The sequence below is a fragment of the Triturus cristatus genome, chromosome 1_2 (genome assembly GCF_964204655.1).
Source record: "Triturus cristatus chromosome 1_2, aTriCri1.1, whole genome shotgun sequence".
Lineage (NCBI taxonomy): Eukaryota > Metazoa > Chordata > Amphibia > Caudata > Salamandridae > Triturus > Triturus cristatus.
The window spans coordinates 1,134,977,478-1,134,993,534 of record NC_140580.1 but is presented as its reverse complement, the minus strand read 5'-3'; the positions used below and the strand labels follow the sequence as shown (position 1 = coordinate 1,134,993,534).

Genomic DNA, 16,057 nt, shown 5'->3' with positions numbered 1-16,057 from the left:
CGACTTGGTCATGAACCGTGCAATGCGTACACATTGTCACCCGCGTCGGACCCCATTGCATTCAATGACAAAGCGTACGCATGGCTCGGTCATGAACCGTGCAATGCGTACGCATTGTCACCCGCGTCGGACCTCATTGCATTCAATGACAAAGCGTACGCACGGCTCGGTCATGAACCGTGCAATGCACACGCATTGTCACCCGCGTCGGACCTCATTGCATTCAATGACAAAGTGTATGCACGGCTCGGTCATGAACCGTGCAAAGCGTACGCATTCTCACCCGCGTCGGACCTCATTGCATTCAATGACAAAGCATACGCACGGCTCAGTCATGAACCGTGCAATGCGTACGCATTGTCACCCGCGTCGGACCTCATTGGTGTGACTATTCTACGGATTCAACACACATTTACTAGCCAGGGACACCTGTGCACACCTACCACACTACAGCATTGGCCACACAGTGTCCCATGGCATGTAAGGCTGCATTCCCTGGGTGTTTGGGGGGGCCACATCTGTTTTTTTGGGTGGCACTTTTGTGCAGCCACTCCCAGGCTGTGCACGTGTACATGGGGGCAGAATCCTTTGTGTGTTGTGCACATTACCACTGTGATGTGCAATTGTACAGTAATGGGCATGCGTCATGGACACAGTTTCATGTTGGATATGTTTTGGGCATGTCACATACACCCTGAGTCCATGGGGTGATGGCATGTACGTCACAGTGAGACCTGTAGCCACAATACTGATGTGCAACCACAGTCTGTGTGCATGTTGTGTCTCAGATGTGTCTGATCAAATGTGCCCAATGGGTAACAGTCTCCACATCCATATGGTATATGCATCAAACTTGATGGTGTGTGTGTATCTAAGAGATGTACATGTAGGGCCGGCAGGAACAACAGTGCCACTACCTGTGGGACTTACGCTTGCCTTGCGGTGTGTACGTGATACACTATGTCCATGCCAGTGTCGATGTGGCAATACAGGGACCCTGGGTTTCTGCATGGCAAAGATCTGTGATGCCTGGGAGACATCAGGCATCACGTGTCACTGTGGTGTGTGTTTGGAACGTCGCAGCAGTACATAGGTTGGGTGACACAGCCAGATGATTGGCCATTGCACTACATGGGACTCATGTGCACATGTCGAATTGAGATGTGAGGTGGTGGTCATGTAGGTGACATATGTGTCCATGCCCAACAGCACACACCTCAGTACATTGTGTAATGTCATGATCTATCATTGAGCCTGGTCATGGCCACATGGGTGGATGAACTGACAATCTTCCTTTGTGCATCTCTGTACTGCAGGGCACCAGCTGTCCATAGACCGCTTCCAGACCTTGCAACCATGCAGGAACGCGACTGCATCAGACAGTACCGCTTCACCAGGCCACTGATTGAGGAGTTGGCAGAGCAGTTGGCGCCACATCTGCTACCTGGCCGGACATACCCTACAGCACTGACCCCAGAGGTGAAGGTGATAGCAGGCCTGCACTTCTTTGTTACTGGTACCTTCCAGTACACTGTGGCTACTGCTGGTGGGATGTCGCAAACTATGTTTAGTCGGGTGCTACGTGATGTCTTGGTGGGGGTGTTGCATTTCCTAGACCTGTACATCAAGTTCCCTAGCCCAGCTGAACTCCCTGAAATAAAGGATGCATTTTATACACTGGGGAGGATGCCAAACGTCATCGGATCTATTGATGGGACACATGTGGCCCTGATACCACCACAGGCACGTGAGCAGGTATACCGGAACAGGAAGCACTACCACTTCATCAATGCTCTGGTGGTCTGTCTTGCTGACATGTCTATCACACATGTGTGTGCACGGGTCCCTGGTTCTGTGCACGATGCCTACATTATGAGGAGTAGTCGCATTGAAATGTTGATGTCACAGATGCCAGCTCAGCATGCCTGGCTTGTCGGTGTGTACTGACTGTTTCCCATTGTGTGTGTTTGTCAATATTGTATTCCGCACTCCTACAAAACTCAGCTACTTGTTAACTTTTGTGTGTGTAGGTGACTCCGGATACCTCAACATGCCGTGGTTGCTGACACCCCTCAGGAACCCTGTGACACCAGCCGAGCTGCACTACAATGAGGCACATGGTCGGAGTAGGAGGGTGATTGAGCGGACATTCGGCCTCCTGAAAAGCCGCTTTCGCTGCCTGGACAAGACCGAGGGGCCCTCCCATATGAGCCTGCAAAGGTGTGCAAAATAATCCTTGTCTGCTGCATGCTACACAACATGGCAGTGCGGAAGGAGGTGCCTCTCATTCAGGATGACGATGACCAACCTCCGGCACCTGTGGAGGATCCCGGCCTGGGCCAAGATGCCAGTGATGATGAGGATGAGGGTGACGTCCGCTCACAGCTCATCAACAACTTCTTCACCTGAATGTGAGTTTCAAGGGTTGTTATGTCAATGTATGGAGGTAGCCTGGAATGTGTTGTGGCAGCTCTGTTTCCGTCTGAGTGTGTCTGTGTGCCACATGACTGGATGCGTGCAGTGATGTGTCCATTCAGGTGGTGTGTACTCCACAATAGGGTAGTACTGCTAACTTGTTTTTGTGTAGGTTTCTTGCAACATGTTTTGTGCATGTGTATTGCATTTCACTCCTGTTCTGCTGTGCTTTTGACTGTGTCTTGTGTCTGTCGTTCCCAGGTACTTTGCCTGTTGTTTGGTCAACACTGACCCCCAACACCCAGAATCCAACACCAGTGTGGAAGTTGTCAATTCCCATCAACTGATGTACCACACATCCCTGGACTTCAATTCTCCAAACCTTTGTGAGCGTGTGTCCAGTTTTACGTAGAATTACCGTGCAAATATTGTGGAATAAACGTGTTGCTGATGTGTAATGAACCTGTGCTACGCTTTGTTATGTGCGTTGTCTGTCTTCCCACATCTGATTGACATCTGCTTACCTCACCTGTGGACTTGTTATCACTGACTGGGGTTGGTGTTGTGTCTGTGCATGCCAATGTGTTTCAGGTCAACATCATGGTGTGGGATGAGTAACATGGCCATGGTGGGTATGTGTTTTGGGGCCATACTGGTGTGTCTCCCTCACATGTGTCACATCACCATTACTCACCTTACGCTGGTCACATTGTAGCAGTATTTGGCATGCACTGTGTTGTGTAGCAGATCAACATCTCCCTGACACATGACAAGTTGGAATCACAACAGAGGCAAGTATGGTGTACTGGTGAGTTTATTTTCAAACATGTGTGAGGGAAGTGCACAGGATGGTGGGTGCTGTACATTGGTTTTCGAATCCAAAGTTCACATTAGAGTTGGAAGTGCTGGTAGATGAAATGTCCAGAGTAAAGTCCACAGTCATCTGCTACATTGGCCCAACATGAGCCCTCCGTGTCATGTGGGCGAGTTGTGTGTGATTGGACAAGGTGAATGGGTTGCGCACAAAGAACATTGTCCAGAACAGGTTTAGAGGCCCTGGGGGATGTGCTGGGACATTTGCCTCTCACATGTCCTTCTTCGGATGACCCCTGTTCTTCCGGGGGGGGGGGGGGATCCTCAGGTGCAGGCCTCTGTGGTGCAGGGGACTCTCCGGCAGAGTCCTCCTCCCTCCCTGTGGCGCTGGCAGATGGCGTTGTGACAGATATTGTGGCCACACAGGGAGTTGTGAACAGGTTTGTGTTGATCTGGCGGAGGCATTGGAATATGTCCCGATGCACACAGTAAGGGCATCCCACTTGGCCTCCATGCGGGCATGGTGGGCGACCTGCTCCTGTTGCATGTCCTTGAGGATCCCTACTACCTGGCCAAATCCTCCAGTGATATCCTGGTACGCATCTATGATACGTGCCAGGTGGGAGTCATCATGCAGTCCAGACCCCTCTGCAAGGCGCGCTCTCTGCCTCCTACCCCTCCCAGCACCCCTATCCACACTGGCCGGACCAGCGGCGGGACGCACAGGTGACACTGGGACCACTTGGGTGGTGTTGCTGGTGGTGTTTGCTGTAGCTTCCGGGGGGTCCTGTGTCCCTGTGCTGAGGGTATTCATTGGCCTTGGTCTGTCCGTGTTGACAGGGGTGCCTTGTCGTTTTCCAGATGCTGGAGGCATGGGTACAGGGGCTGCAGATGTTGATGCTGCTGGTGCTGCATGATGCCTCACACCGGAGTGGACAGGTTGGTCGTCGTCATCCAAAGAGGACAGAGTCAGACCAGACAGCTCAGTGTCCGCCAGAGTCTGGGACTGGGAATCCTCATCATTTGGTGCTAGGTGGCCAGCACCACCTGTGTTTGGAAGAGACACACGATGTGAGTTATGTTTCTACATGCATCGATGGTTCACAAACATGACATTTTCTACTTCTCAAACAGATGCCTGCCTGTACACTGCTTTTTCCCAGCTTGTCACGGACAGAGTTTGATATTGTTGTTGGCCATTTCCCACCATGGCCTTGTGCTCCCCACAACAGAGCCCAGAGTCAGACATCTTGTCAGTCCTTTCCCACTCCCTGTGGAGCGAGTATGGTTCAGTTAGTACTTGCTGGGCCATGTGGGTGGGTGTAGATTGTCTGTGACTGCAACTCCCATCATACTCTTGGCTACACCCCTCTACCCAGCATGCCCATACATTCTTCCTCTTGACTCTGCTTCCCTGTGAGGAGTGTGACAGCAATGGCAAGATGGCTGACTGTGAAGTCCTGGTGTTTGTTGTTGACCATTTCCCAGCATGGCCTTGTGCTCCCCACAACAGAGCCCAGTGTCAGACATCTTGTCAGTCCCTTCCCACTCCCTGTGAGGCGAGCATGGTTACTGGGCCATGTGGATGGGTGTAGATTGTCTGTGACTGCAACTCCCATCAAACTCTTGGCTACACCCCCCTTCCCAGCATGCCCATACATCCTTCCTCTTGACTCTGCTTCCCTGTGAGGGTGTGTGACAACAATGGCAAGATGGCTGACTGTGAAGTCCTGGTGTTTGTTGGTGCCCAGTTCCCAGCAGGGCCTTGTGCTCCCCACAACAGAGCCCAGTGCCAGAAAATCTTGTCAGTCCCTTCCCACTCCCTGTGGGGCGAGTATGGTTCAGTGTGAGCTTGCTGGGCCATGTGGGTGGGTGTAGATTGTCTGTGACTGCGACTCCCATCATACTCTTGGCTACACCCCCCTTCCCAGCATGCACATACTTCCTTCCTCTTGACTCTGCTTCCCTGTGAGGGAGTGTGACAGCAATGGCAAGATGGCTGACTGTGAAATCCTGGTGTTTGTTTGGCTACAAGTCCAAAGAGAGCCCCTGTGCTTGACACAGCAGCACCCAGTACGGGGTATCTTTTGCTGATATTTCACTGAGGTATGTGTCAATGCATTCTACCCGGTGATTTGTGTGGAGTTTGTGTTGAGGGGGGGGGGGGGGGGGTGCCTCCACACGCTGGTAAGTATAGTCAGGGCTGTCAGTCCACCTTCCCATCATGAAACGTGCTTCCATTGTAGGGCGTGCAAGTTGCCTTTCAGGATGTCAGTCAGTGGTGTCCTGCTTCTGATTTGCACACAACCCCTAGCAGGAGCCAGTGTCAGCCATCTTGTCAGTCATTTTCCACTCCCTGTGATGTGGGCATGTTTCAGAGAGGTCTTGATGGGCCAATCAGGAGGGGGGGCATTATCTGTGACTACAGGTCCCATCATGCTTTTGGATACACTCACTTCACCTGCATCCCCACTATTCCTTCCTGTCAGTCAGCTGCACTGTGAGGTAGTGTGTTTGTGGTGGCAAACTGTCTGGCAGTGTCTATTTAGCTTTGTGCCACTGGCTTGCTCTATTTGTTTGTAGGTTGGTGCATGTCATGACACAGTTCCAAGTCACTATGAGATGGCAGGTATTGTGTTTGTCTGACCGGCATACACATCTTGGTATGATTATCTATTGGTTACTGTAGCTTTGCTTGCGGTGCATGGTTTCACTGTCCCCTTGCCACACAATCTTGGGTATGTTGTTTGTGTACTCACCAGGTTCTGGTATGTCTGTTAGCCCATGGACGCTATCTGGTGGTAGGATGTCCCGCACCTTCTCCTCCCAGGTCCTGAAGTAGACTGGTTTGGCAGGAGGGCCACCGCCGGTGCACTGACTCAGGGCGTGATCTTTTTCGATGAGTTTCTTGACCCTCCTGCGCACGTCATACCACCTGTTCTGGATATCGTCCTTTGTGCGCCTTGCTGGTGCTTGAGCATTCACCTTGTCCACAATCCTCGCCCACATCTTGGTTTTCTGTGACATGGGGGTCCTTTGGACCAATGTACCAAACAAATGTGGCACTACTCTGATGATCTCGTCTACCAGCACTTCTAACGCACTATCTGTGAACTTTGGATTCTTCTTTGGGGGCATGGTGATGGATGGTGGTGGTGAGGGATGTGTGTGTGAGGGTGCAAGTGAGGGTGGGTTGGTGTTGGTTTTGCTGGCTGTATGTGTGTGTGCTTTTGTATGAGGTGCTGATGGTGTGTGGGTTCTGTGATAGGTGAGTTGTGAGTGTGTCTGTGGTTACTGTGTAATGGTGTTTGCTGCTGGCTGTGTCTTCTGTTTGCAAGGGATGATGGTAGTGATTGTAGTCCTTTATATAGTTGGAGTTGTGGGTGTGTCTTTGTCCCAGTTTTTTTTGTTGTATATTTATTGGCTTTGTCATTGCTTGTTTGGTCCTTTTTTTGTCTTTTTTCCTTTGGGTTTTGTAGGCATGAAGGAGACGTTCATCTGATGGAAACGGATGCTGCTGTTGTCTCGTGCGGGCTTCTCCGCCTCGTTCACGCTGCCTATCTTCTGGGTTTCATACGCGTCGGTCGCGAAGTTCTCTATTGCTTGTGGGCCCGGTTGTCTGTCGGTCGTGCGGCTTGGTCTCTGTGCGAGTCGGTCTGGTTTTACACGCATTGCATCGTACTGCGCCGATCGGACATCGTGGGTACGGGTCGGTCGGGTTCATTCCGGGTTTGTGTCGGTCGGTGAAAATCGCGTTGGTTTCCGGCCGGATCACTATTTTCCCCACGGCTCGGTCATATGGCTTGCATTCCGTACGTGTCGGTTGTAATTCACTCGCGTCGCATCGTACTGCACGGGTCGTACGCCGTTGATCCGTGCCGGTCGGTATCCGGTCCGGGTCTGTGTCGGTCGGTTCGTTTTGCGGCCGGTATCGGAATTGGCCCCTTAGTAGTAAGATACAGCAATATTAGGAGTTTAGAGAAGTTCTGACAACTTTTGGACCCAGTGCTGCTGCACCTGCTGCACCATTCAAATCATGACCCTGTTGTCTGCAAGGTAACTGCACTTGTGAGTGTCTATTTAGTAGTAAAAATTTGCAATATTAGGTGTCTAGTGGGGTGCCTAGAGGTTTTGATCTTGGTGTCACCGCACCTGCTGCACCATTAAAATCATGACCCTTTTACATTAACTGTACTTTTGACTCTTGTGGAGTAAGATTACATGCTTAGACAGTTCAATAGAATCAGAGAATAAGGAGTTTGAGAGAGGGTGGGGGGAGGGGGGTGGGGGGGTAAGAGCAAGTGAAAAGAAAGAAAAAGAACACAAAAAAGTGAGTGTATGGGGACAGAGGGAGGCAGACAGACAGAGAGAGAGATGGGTGAGAGTTGGATGGCAGGGAGGAAGAGAAAGGGGAAGGAGAGAGAAGGCAGAGAAAAAAGTCGAGATAGAGACGAGAGACACTGAGAAGGGGTTGTGAGGAAGAGACAGTCAGAGTGTGAAGAGTGAAAACATAACAGAGAGAAATGTTGACCGACAGATGAGTCTTCAAAATATTAAGAAAGACCTCACTAGAGTGTATAGGCTGGGATACAGCTGAGTCACTATAGTGCATAGGCTGGGATAGAGCTGAGTGACTAGAGTGCATAGGCTGGGATAGAGCTGAGTCACTAGAGTGCATAGGCTGGGGTAGAGCTGAGTCACTAGAGTGCATAGGCTGGGATAGAGCTGAGTCACTAGAGTGCATAGGCTGGGGTAGAGCTGAGTCACTAGAGTGCATAGGCTGGGGTAGAGCTGAGTCACTAGAGTGCATAGGCTGGGATAGAGCTGAGTCACTAGAGTGCATAGGCTGGGGTAGAGATAGAGCTGAGTCACTAGAGTGCATAGGCTGGGGTAGAGCTGAGTCACTAGAGTGCATAGGCTGGGATAGAGCTGAGTCACTAGAGTGCATAGGCTGGCATATAGCTGAGACAACCCTTGAGTCCCTGTTCTGCATTTTAACACAAGTTTTCATCTCATGTGGGGATAATGGGATGAAAGGAGACATGGGAACCCCATCCTCCCACCATCGGTGTGCCCTGCACTCGGACACGAGCTGAGAACTAGAGAACACCGCCCCACCTCCCAGGTGTCCTAAAGATTCACACCAGCTGTGCCTATAATTGGTGACAAATCACACTGTGGGAATCAGCTACGTTCCTAGAGTAGGCACCGGTGCCCCGGGGTACTCTGCAATCAGACATCAGCTGACCTCCTAGGGAAACGTCATGCCTGGAGCATGCCCTTCAATCCGTCAGACATCAACTGAGCGCCTACAGTAGCGCCTGCCTCTCCCAGGGAGTCTTACAGTTAAGCCATCACCTGAGCGCCTAACAGAAGTCTCTCTACGTGGGGCTGCCCTGCAGCCAGGCGTCTGCTGTGTCCATAAGGACTGCCCTGTGCCCCCTGCAGTGTGTGCAGGGGTCCTGCAGCCTTCACTCCTCACGAGCAACTGCCTCTCACTCAGGCTTCTGCACAGACTGCACCTCCTCTCTGAGGCCCGACGGACTTCCTGTGGTGAGGGGATTGCACGAGGCTGGTGTTGGCAGTGGCTCACAGGAAGAGCTCTAGTCAGCATTGAAGCCTGAGGTTCAAACTCGTAAAAGCTGAGCCATGCACGGGCATCTACAGAGGTGGAGACCACACAGCACCACAGGACATATCCAAAGACAGTTTAAGACACTATCATACAGAAATGAACAATGCCTCACCGAAAAATGCACAGAGACAAGGAAACTACTGAGACAAAGAAGCAGAGGAAGAGGCAAAAGAAAATGAAATAAACATGAAAAAGTAAATGGAAAACACAAATTTGTACTGAAATAATGTTACAGGCCTGCTACTTACTCCCCGCCATAGGGACTCCAGGTGTAGCGATCATTCCTTTGCGCTTAGGAGCATGCGTGGGCACTACTCAAGCGAGAGACTGCAGACACATGCACTTGCAAAAATCGGAAGCTAAACACCGTCTTTTGTGCTCACCTGCCATTGTCCTTTGAGGCAAAATGATAGAGCCTGAACCAAAATACCGCGGCAGTGTTTACCCGGCATCCCACGAGCATTACTGATGGCTCTGCAGATGGGCATGCATTGCTGAAGTGCTCGAAACAGTGCTCACACAGGGAGAGGAGGGCGTCGGACAAATGCGACATGCGGCCCTTTAAGTTAGTACGCGTCATCATTATATTTTTTTATTAATTTTTAGGTTATGCGTGGGAACGTTTTTGTCCATTATAAACAATTAATGCAGCGCTAATAGACAACCAGGTAAAGTAAACAAAATCCGTGACACGGTTTCAATGCGTGCAGCCAGGGAAAGGAAAATAAAGTGTTCCACACAAAAACGGATGAACACAGTACTTCAGCAACGGGAATGATAACAGCCCCTTTTGATATATATTAAATACAAACACTTTCACAAGCACAGTGCAGGCTCTGTGCACGCAAAACCGAAATAAAGGAGGAAGGCATTAAAGAAAGGAGGAAGGCATTAAAGAAAGAAAGAAGGCAAGAAAACAAGAAAGAAAGAAAGAAAAGAAGAAACAGGAAAAAAGGAAAAAATAAAAAAAGAAGGAAAGATGAAGGCAAGAAAAAAAAAGGTAAGAACGAAAAGTAAAGGAAAGGAAAGAAAGAAAATAAGGAAGAAAAACGGGAAGGAGAGAAGGAGAAAAAGAAAGAAAAGCAAAGACAGAAATGATAGAAAGAAAGAAAGAAAGAAAAAGAAAGAAAGAAAGAAAGAAAGAAAGAAAAAGAAAGAAAGAAAGAAAGAAGGCATGAATGACAGAAAGAAGGCGAGACAGACAGGATTTTAAAGATAGAGCACCCTCATGAGTTCGAATTCAGAGGTCATGTGAGTAGCTTTCATGATCTTAAAAAGCAGCAGCGATATAAATAAACAAAGGCCACTTCAAAAGGAATTTACAACAGCATTGGCAAGAGACAGGAACTGATAAATCTGGACTGAGCTCTGTGCTCTCGTCTGGTAGGTCTACAAACAAAGGGAACACTAAAATAAAGATAAAGTAAAAATAAGAATACTGGCACTTAAGAGAACTACCTTGTGTGCGGATACACTCCTTGTGGAAGGGCTAAATGCAGTCACTCAAAATTAAGTTAGCCAGAGGCTGGGATAGGCTGAGCCAGACCCATGCTGTAGTGGGCGGAAGCAAAATGTGAATGACACACCAACAGACCAATGGAGGAAGAGAGGTGGTGGAAAACCCCTGCAAGTATACTTTACATATCATTTTAGTAAAATCAAATGGTATTGGCTAACACCAGACCTTTAAAGTTAGTGGCCCGATTTAAATGCTTCATAAAAAGAAGGAAAAATAAAGTAAAGATTGAGGTATTCACATTTCTGACTATAAGTACCTCAATATGGTAACCTGAAGGTTGCACAGTATACCTTTCTGGTTCTCTTTGCTAATTTTTTCGGAATTGTGCTGTGTCAGATAACTGAGTTTTGGGTGATAAACAGTGTTTGGAAATAATGAGGTGGGGAAGAACAACAATAATCACATTCTTTGATAAAAGTACATTTCTAAAAAAAACTTAAATTCCATGAACTGATCTACTCACGGGCTGGGTAAGAGTGGGATAGGAATTATGGGGCATATCAGCAACGAGGCGATATAAAATTATCGCTGCTTTTGCGTCTGTTTTCGGGCAAAAAGCAGCGATAATTTTATTGCCTAATTAGCAAGGTCACCCTATCGCGTGAAACCTTGCATTAGCGCCCAGATTCTTAACGCCCAGCTTTGCATCTCTAATGAGATGCAAAGTGTGCGTTCCTGACCTGACATGACTGGAAAAAATTTCGCTAAGCGACATTTCTCCTATCATCAAGCCCCACGCTATGAAGCATAGCGGCAAGAAAAGTAGCGATAACCCCTGTTTTCGCTACTTTCCTTACGCCTGCTTCAGGGCTGACTTAGCCATGATATCCTATGTACGGTGGATATCATGGCTAAGTATGTGAGGCCCTGTCATCAAGCTAACGCCAAACTTCGTGAGATTATCGCTGGGTTTCCAGCGATAATCTCACGTTTGGCAGTTAGCGCTAGGATTTTTATCGCTTTTGAGATAAGCGTTGCTAATAGCACGCTATCTCAGCGATAAAAATCCATGTTAGCCAGCGATAATTATCCTAGCTCTAAGTGCGCTTAGCAATAATTATCGCCTGTTGTTGCTGATATGCCCCTATGTTGCCTTAACTGTTCTACCTCCATTGTTTTTGCCCACCCTCAATTTTTCTGGACTTTGGGCCTGATTAGATGGCGGTGGGACCGCCACCATCAGGCCATTGGTCCGCCTGCAGGTCCACCCGCCGCATTAGGATGCGGAGACATCTTGCGGAGAGACCATCTGCCACGCATCCGATGGGCACAAGGTGCCGATCGGAGGGACAGTAATCTCTACAATATGGACGGTACCTGCTCAGTCACCGCCGCAGGGATTACAATGTCCCTTTACGCCTGCGCTTTCATGGGGGTCCATCCGCCATGAAAAGGCAGGCAGAAAATGACTTTGGGGGCCTCCGCAATATGGACTGGGGGGCACCATAGGTGCCCCCTAAACATTTCTGCACTGTGTGGTAGGCACTGCATGGTTCCTGCCACAAGGTGCAGGGATGTTTCAAAACATGCCTCTTAGAGGTGAGGCGTGTGCTGCAGCCCTTTTTCGGGCCGTAGCACAAGCCTCAATGCTAGGAGACATGCACAGCTTACCATTCACTTCTGGGAATATTCACTGCTTCTTTCATTGTGCTGATGAAAACAACTTAATTACTTACTTACCGCACATTCAAGCATTGATTTCTATTTCACTACTTACTAACTTTGCATGCTGTTTACGCTGGCACACACAGCTTGAATTTTACACATTTTTAAAGAACGTCAAAATACTTTTGTTAACTACTTGCTTGTGTACTTTACTCTGGTCATACTTATGTAAACACTTTGCACCAGCTTTACAACCTTATTTATCTTTTAGTTCCTTGATACAATTTGCAAAACGTAACTCCTCCTCTGTTCTTCCTCTCTAACCCTGGTGATCCAGTCCTGCGTTGGTCAAAATGGAAAAAGGTTTTCCTTAATTATGCAAGGGTTTGCGGGGTATCTCTTAGTGCTAAAAGAAAATCAGTGTTATTATTGCACTATCAGGGTTCTAAAGGGCAGGAAGTGTTCGAACATCTTCCAGACCTGAATGATGATGAGTCAGTTAGTCTCAATGAGTTCGAAATCTGCCTTAAGAAACTTGATAAGCACTATCTCCCAAAGGTAACACCATCCTGGAACGCTACCATTTTGGAAAGCGAATACAAAAATGCGATGAGTTCATTGAAGCATGTGTGAATTGGGTGCCACCTCTATATTCGATGGATCTCTTGAAGAGCGCATATGCGACCAGTTTATGCTGGGTTGCACCGTTGAGAAAATTAAGGACGAGCTTTGACAAAAAGATGATCCAAAGCTTGACGAGGTTGTTATGATAGCCAATTGAATAGAACACTCTCTGCCTTGCATAGAAGTCATTAAAAAAGAGAATGGTGTTGTGGAAGAAAAGGTTCACACTGTTACGAAAAAACTCACGAAGCCAGGTTGGAAACAATGTGAACCTACCCAGTCTTCTAACTCCAAATTTAAGGGAAACACAAGAATGAAATGCTACCGATGCGACATGTTAGGTCACCTTGCCAACGATAAGTTGTGCCCTGCTCTCACTTCAAAGTGGAAAAGTTGGGCATCTATCCAAAGCCTCTAAAGCCAAAAAAGAATAAGTCAGGCAGGCGTGCCAAGGAGGTTTCCGTTGAGAGTGGAAGTGACTCTGACTACAATGAACTGCACTGCGGGGAGGTTATCACACTGATTGGTAAAAGCAAGGGTAAGGGGCCTGTTGATGAAGTTCTAGTGAATGATTTCAACATTAGGATGCTCTTTGACTCTGGGGCGAAGATCTCTCTCATCCCTAAAGAGTTCTTTGACTTGAAGCTGCGTGGGAAAGGAAAAATGTACAAGCCCAATACAAAAACCCTTAGCCTATGGTGGCTAACCCATAAAATTGTTTGGCTACTTCATTCGCAATATTGAATACAAAGGAAGGCTAACTGCAGGGAAGATATATGTTTCATGCAGAGGTGACGGCATAATCAGCTGGTTTCACCAGGCTGACCTAGGTGTGTCCTTAGTTCCTGGTGGTGAACCCTGCATTAGCCTCAGAGACATCTCCCCATGGTCTGTTTCTTCAAAGGTTGTCTTGGAAGGGTGTAGTGCGAATGTTATTTCTAGTGTGAGTGATCCAAGCTGTGCCCTACGTTCCGTATTCAAAGAAGTCTTCAGCGAGAGGTTGGATTGCATCTCGGGTTACACTCACAGGATCACACTAAAACCCGATGCTCAACCCGTCACATGTAAAGTACGCAGTGTACCTTTGGCTATGAGGGAGTCTATGCGCTCCGAACTCAATAAATTAAAGAAAGAAGGTATTATTGTTGAAACTTAGGCTAGTTAGTGGTTGGCCCCTGTGGTTCTTGCACGCAAAGCCTCTGGCGAGGTACGTCTATGCATGGACCTTCGTGCCCTCAACTGCGCAGTGGTCGCTAACAGGTACCCTCTCCCAGACATCACTGAAATGTTAGCCCAGTTGAGGGACTCACGCATCTTTTCCACCTTAGATCTCTGTGCTGCATACCATCAGGTCAAAATTGATGATATGTCCATGGACTTGACTGCCTCTACAAGTTCACATGTCTTCCCTTTGGCTTAATCTCAGCTGCCTCTGTGTTTCAGAAAGTCATGGAAGACGTGTTGAGTGGTGTGGCGGGAGTCAAAGTATACAAAGATGATGTCTTGATCCATGGCTCGTCTCAAGGTGAACACGATGCGAGACTGAGGAGTGTGCTTGAATGATTTAGTGTGAGAAGTCTGACGCTGCGTGAAAATAAATGCAGGTTTAATCTCCCTGAAATTGACTACCTGGGTCATCGTTTGACCAGTGATGGAGTTATTGCTAGAGATCGCCTGGTGAGGACCATTGAGGAACTTCCCATCGCACAGTCCAGGGATGAACTGGTAACCATCTTGGGAATGGCCGAGTACTACAATAAATTTGTTCCACGGTTTGCCTGCTGCACCTTCACTCTTAGGTCTCTCTTAAAGAAATGTGTGAAGTTCTCTTGGTCTACTCAGTGCCAGTTGGAATTCAAGGGAGTCAAGAAAGCTCTTTGCTCCGCTTCCTCTCTGCAGAGCTTCGACACTTCTTCGAACTCCATTTTGGTCACTGATGCCAGTTCCAAAGGCTTAGGTGCTGTTCTTAAACAGACAAGGTATGGTAGGGAAGAAACCATCATGTTTCTCTCAAGAGCTCTCGTTCAATATTCGGTAATTGAAAAGGAGGCACTGTGCATTTTCTAGGCCATAAAGAAGCTGAAAACATTTCATTGCGGTACCTCTTTTGTCGTTCATTCAGATCATAAACCTCTAAAGGACTTGTTCTGTAAAAAAGCTTTAGACGCTGTCTCCTCCAGAATATGTAAGTGGGTCATAGCACTCTAGGATTTCGACTTTGTCGTAAAATACATCCCCGGGTGGACAACAAAGTAGCAGACTGTCTCTCTCGCTTAGTTACCAAGTAGTGTGACGAAACCTCTCTTGACCCTGAAGATACTTGGGAAATTGATGACTTTAAAGTATGCGAGGTTGTCGAAGGAGTTGTTTCTGAGGCAGAGTAGGGAGATTCTATGAAAAGTGACCTTGACTTGCTTGAAGTTTGCAGACTGGTGTCTGGAGGGTGGACGGGTATCAAGAGCTTGACTGAAGGTGTCCAGAAATCTGGAATGTACAGAATGAACTTTCGTTGAGTGATGACTTGCTTTGGAGAGAAACGCGCCTTGTCCCTCCAACATCTCTCAGACAGAAAATAGTTCGTTTGGCTCACCTGGGTCACCAAGGCATCTCCAAAATGAAGGAAAGGGTTTGTCTGCACTTTTGGGGGCCCGGCATCGATATTCTCGTAGAGCGCATGGTGAGAGACTGCACGGAGTGCAATGCCTGTGATAAAATTCGCAAGACTAGGGTTCAACCAATGAGTATACGAGAGGCTCCCATACGGTGTTGGCAACATGTGGCCCTAGATCTTTTGGGGCCTGTCTCCTCTAAGGCGGGCCAATCTTATGTTCTAGTCTTAATTGACCTGTACTCCAGATGGCCGGAGGTCAAAGTTACGCAGAGTATAGAAATCAAAGATGTCATAAACTTCTTGGAGAACATTTTCTGCAGGGAACGTCTTCCTGAATCTCTCCTGACCGACAATGGAGTACAGCTTGTATCAAGAGAGATGGAAGAGTTGGCTAAGAAAGGAATTGAACACAAGCATTAGTCTCTCTACCATCCAGAATGCAACGGAATGGTGGAGAGATTCAACAGTATTCTGAAGGAATCAATTCAACTGGCCAAAGAACAAAACCGTGACTGGAGGTCTGTGATACTTGAGAGAGTTATGGCTTACTGCTTAACTCCCCACTCCACCACTGAGAAAGTCCCTTTTGAGTTCTTTAGGGGGTGCACTCCCAACACTTACATGTTCCAGACTTGGATGAGAGGGAAAGGTGCCGACATTGAGATTTATGAAGATGCTCAATGGCGGGCTCTTGAGAATCTCAAGTCAGCTAAAAGAAAGGCCAACTTTGATGCCAGACATGCGGTTTCTTGCACTTGGTTAGAGTGGGTGACCATGTGAGGGTACGCTTTTCCCAGAAATCTGGTAGTGCAAAATTTACCATTCCTCGTAGTGT

The 16,057-nt window shown here is 48.1% G+C and overlaps 1 protein-coding gene across 18 annotated transcripts in view; it reads right to left on the bottom strand.

Annotated features, from left to right (window-relative positions):
• The window catches only part of LOC146868823 (uncharacterized), a 467,456-nt gene that overhangs the window by 23,082 nt on the left and 428,317 nt on the right, over window positions 1-16,057 (bottom strand). Inside the window, exon 6 of one of the 18 annotated variants that reach the window (XR_014964970.1) lies at window positions 3,215-4,275. The exons of the other annotated variants lie outside the window; for them this stretch is intronic. The gene's annotated coding sequence lies outside the window, so the exon portion shown is untranslated. Of the gene's footprint in view, window positions 1-3,214; window positions 4,276-16,057 lie in introns of those variants that run through there. 18 annotated transcript variants of the gene reach the window in all.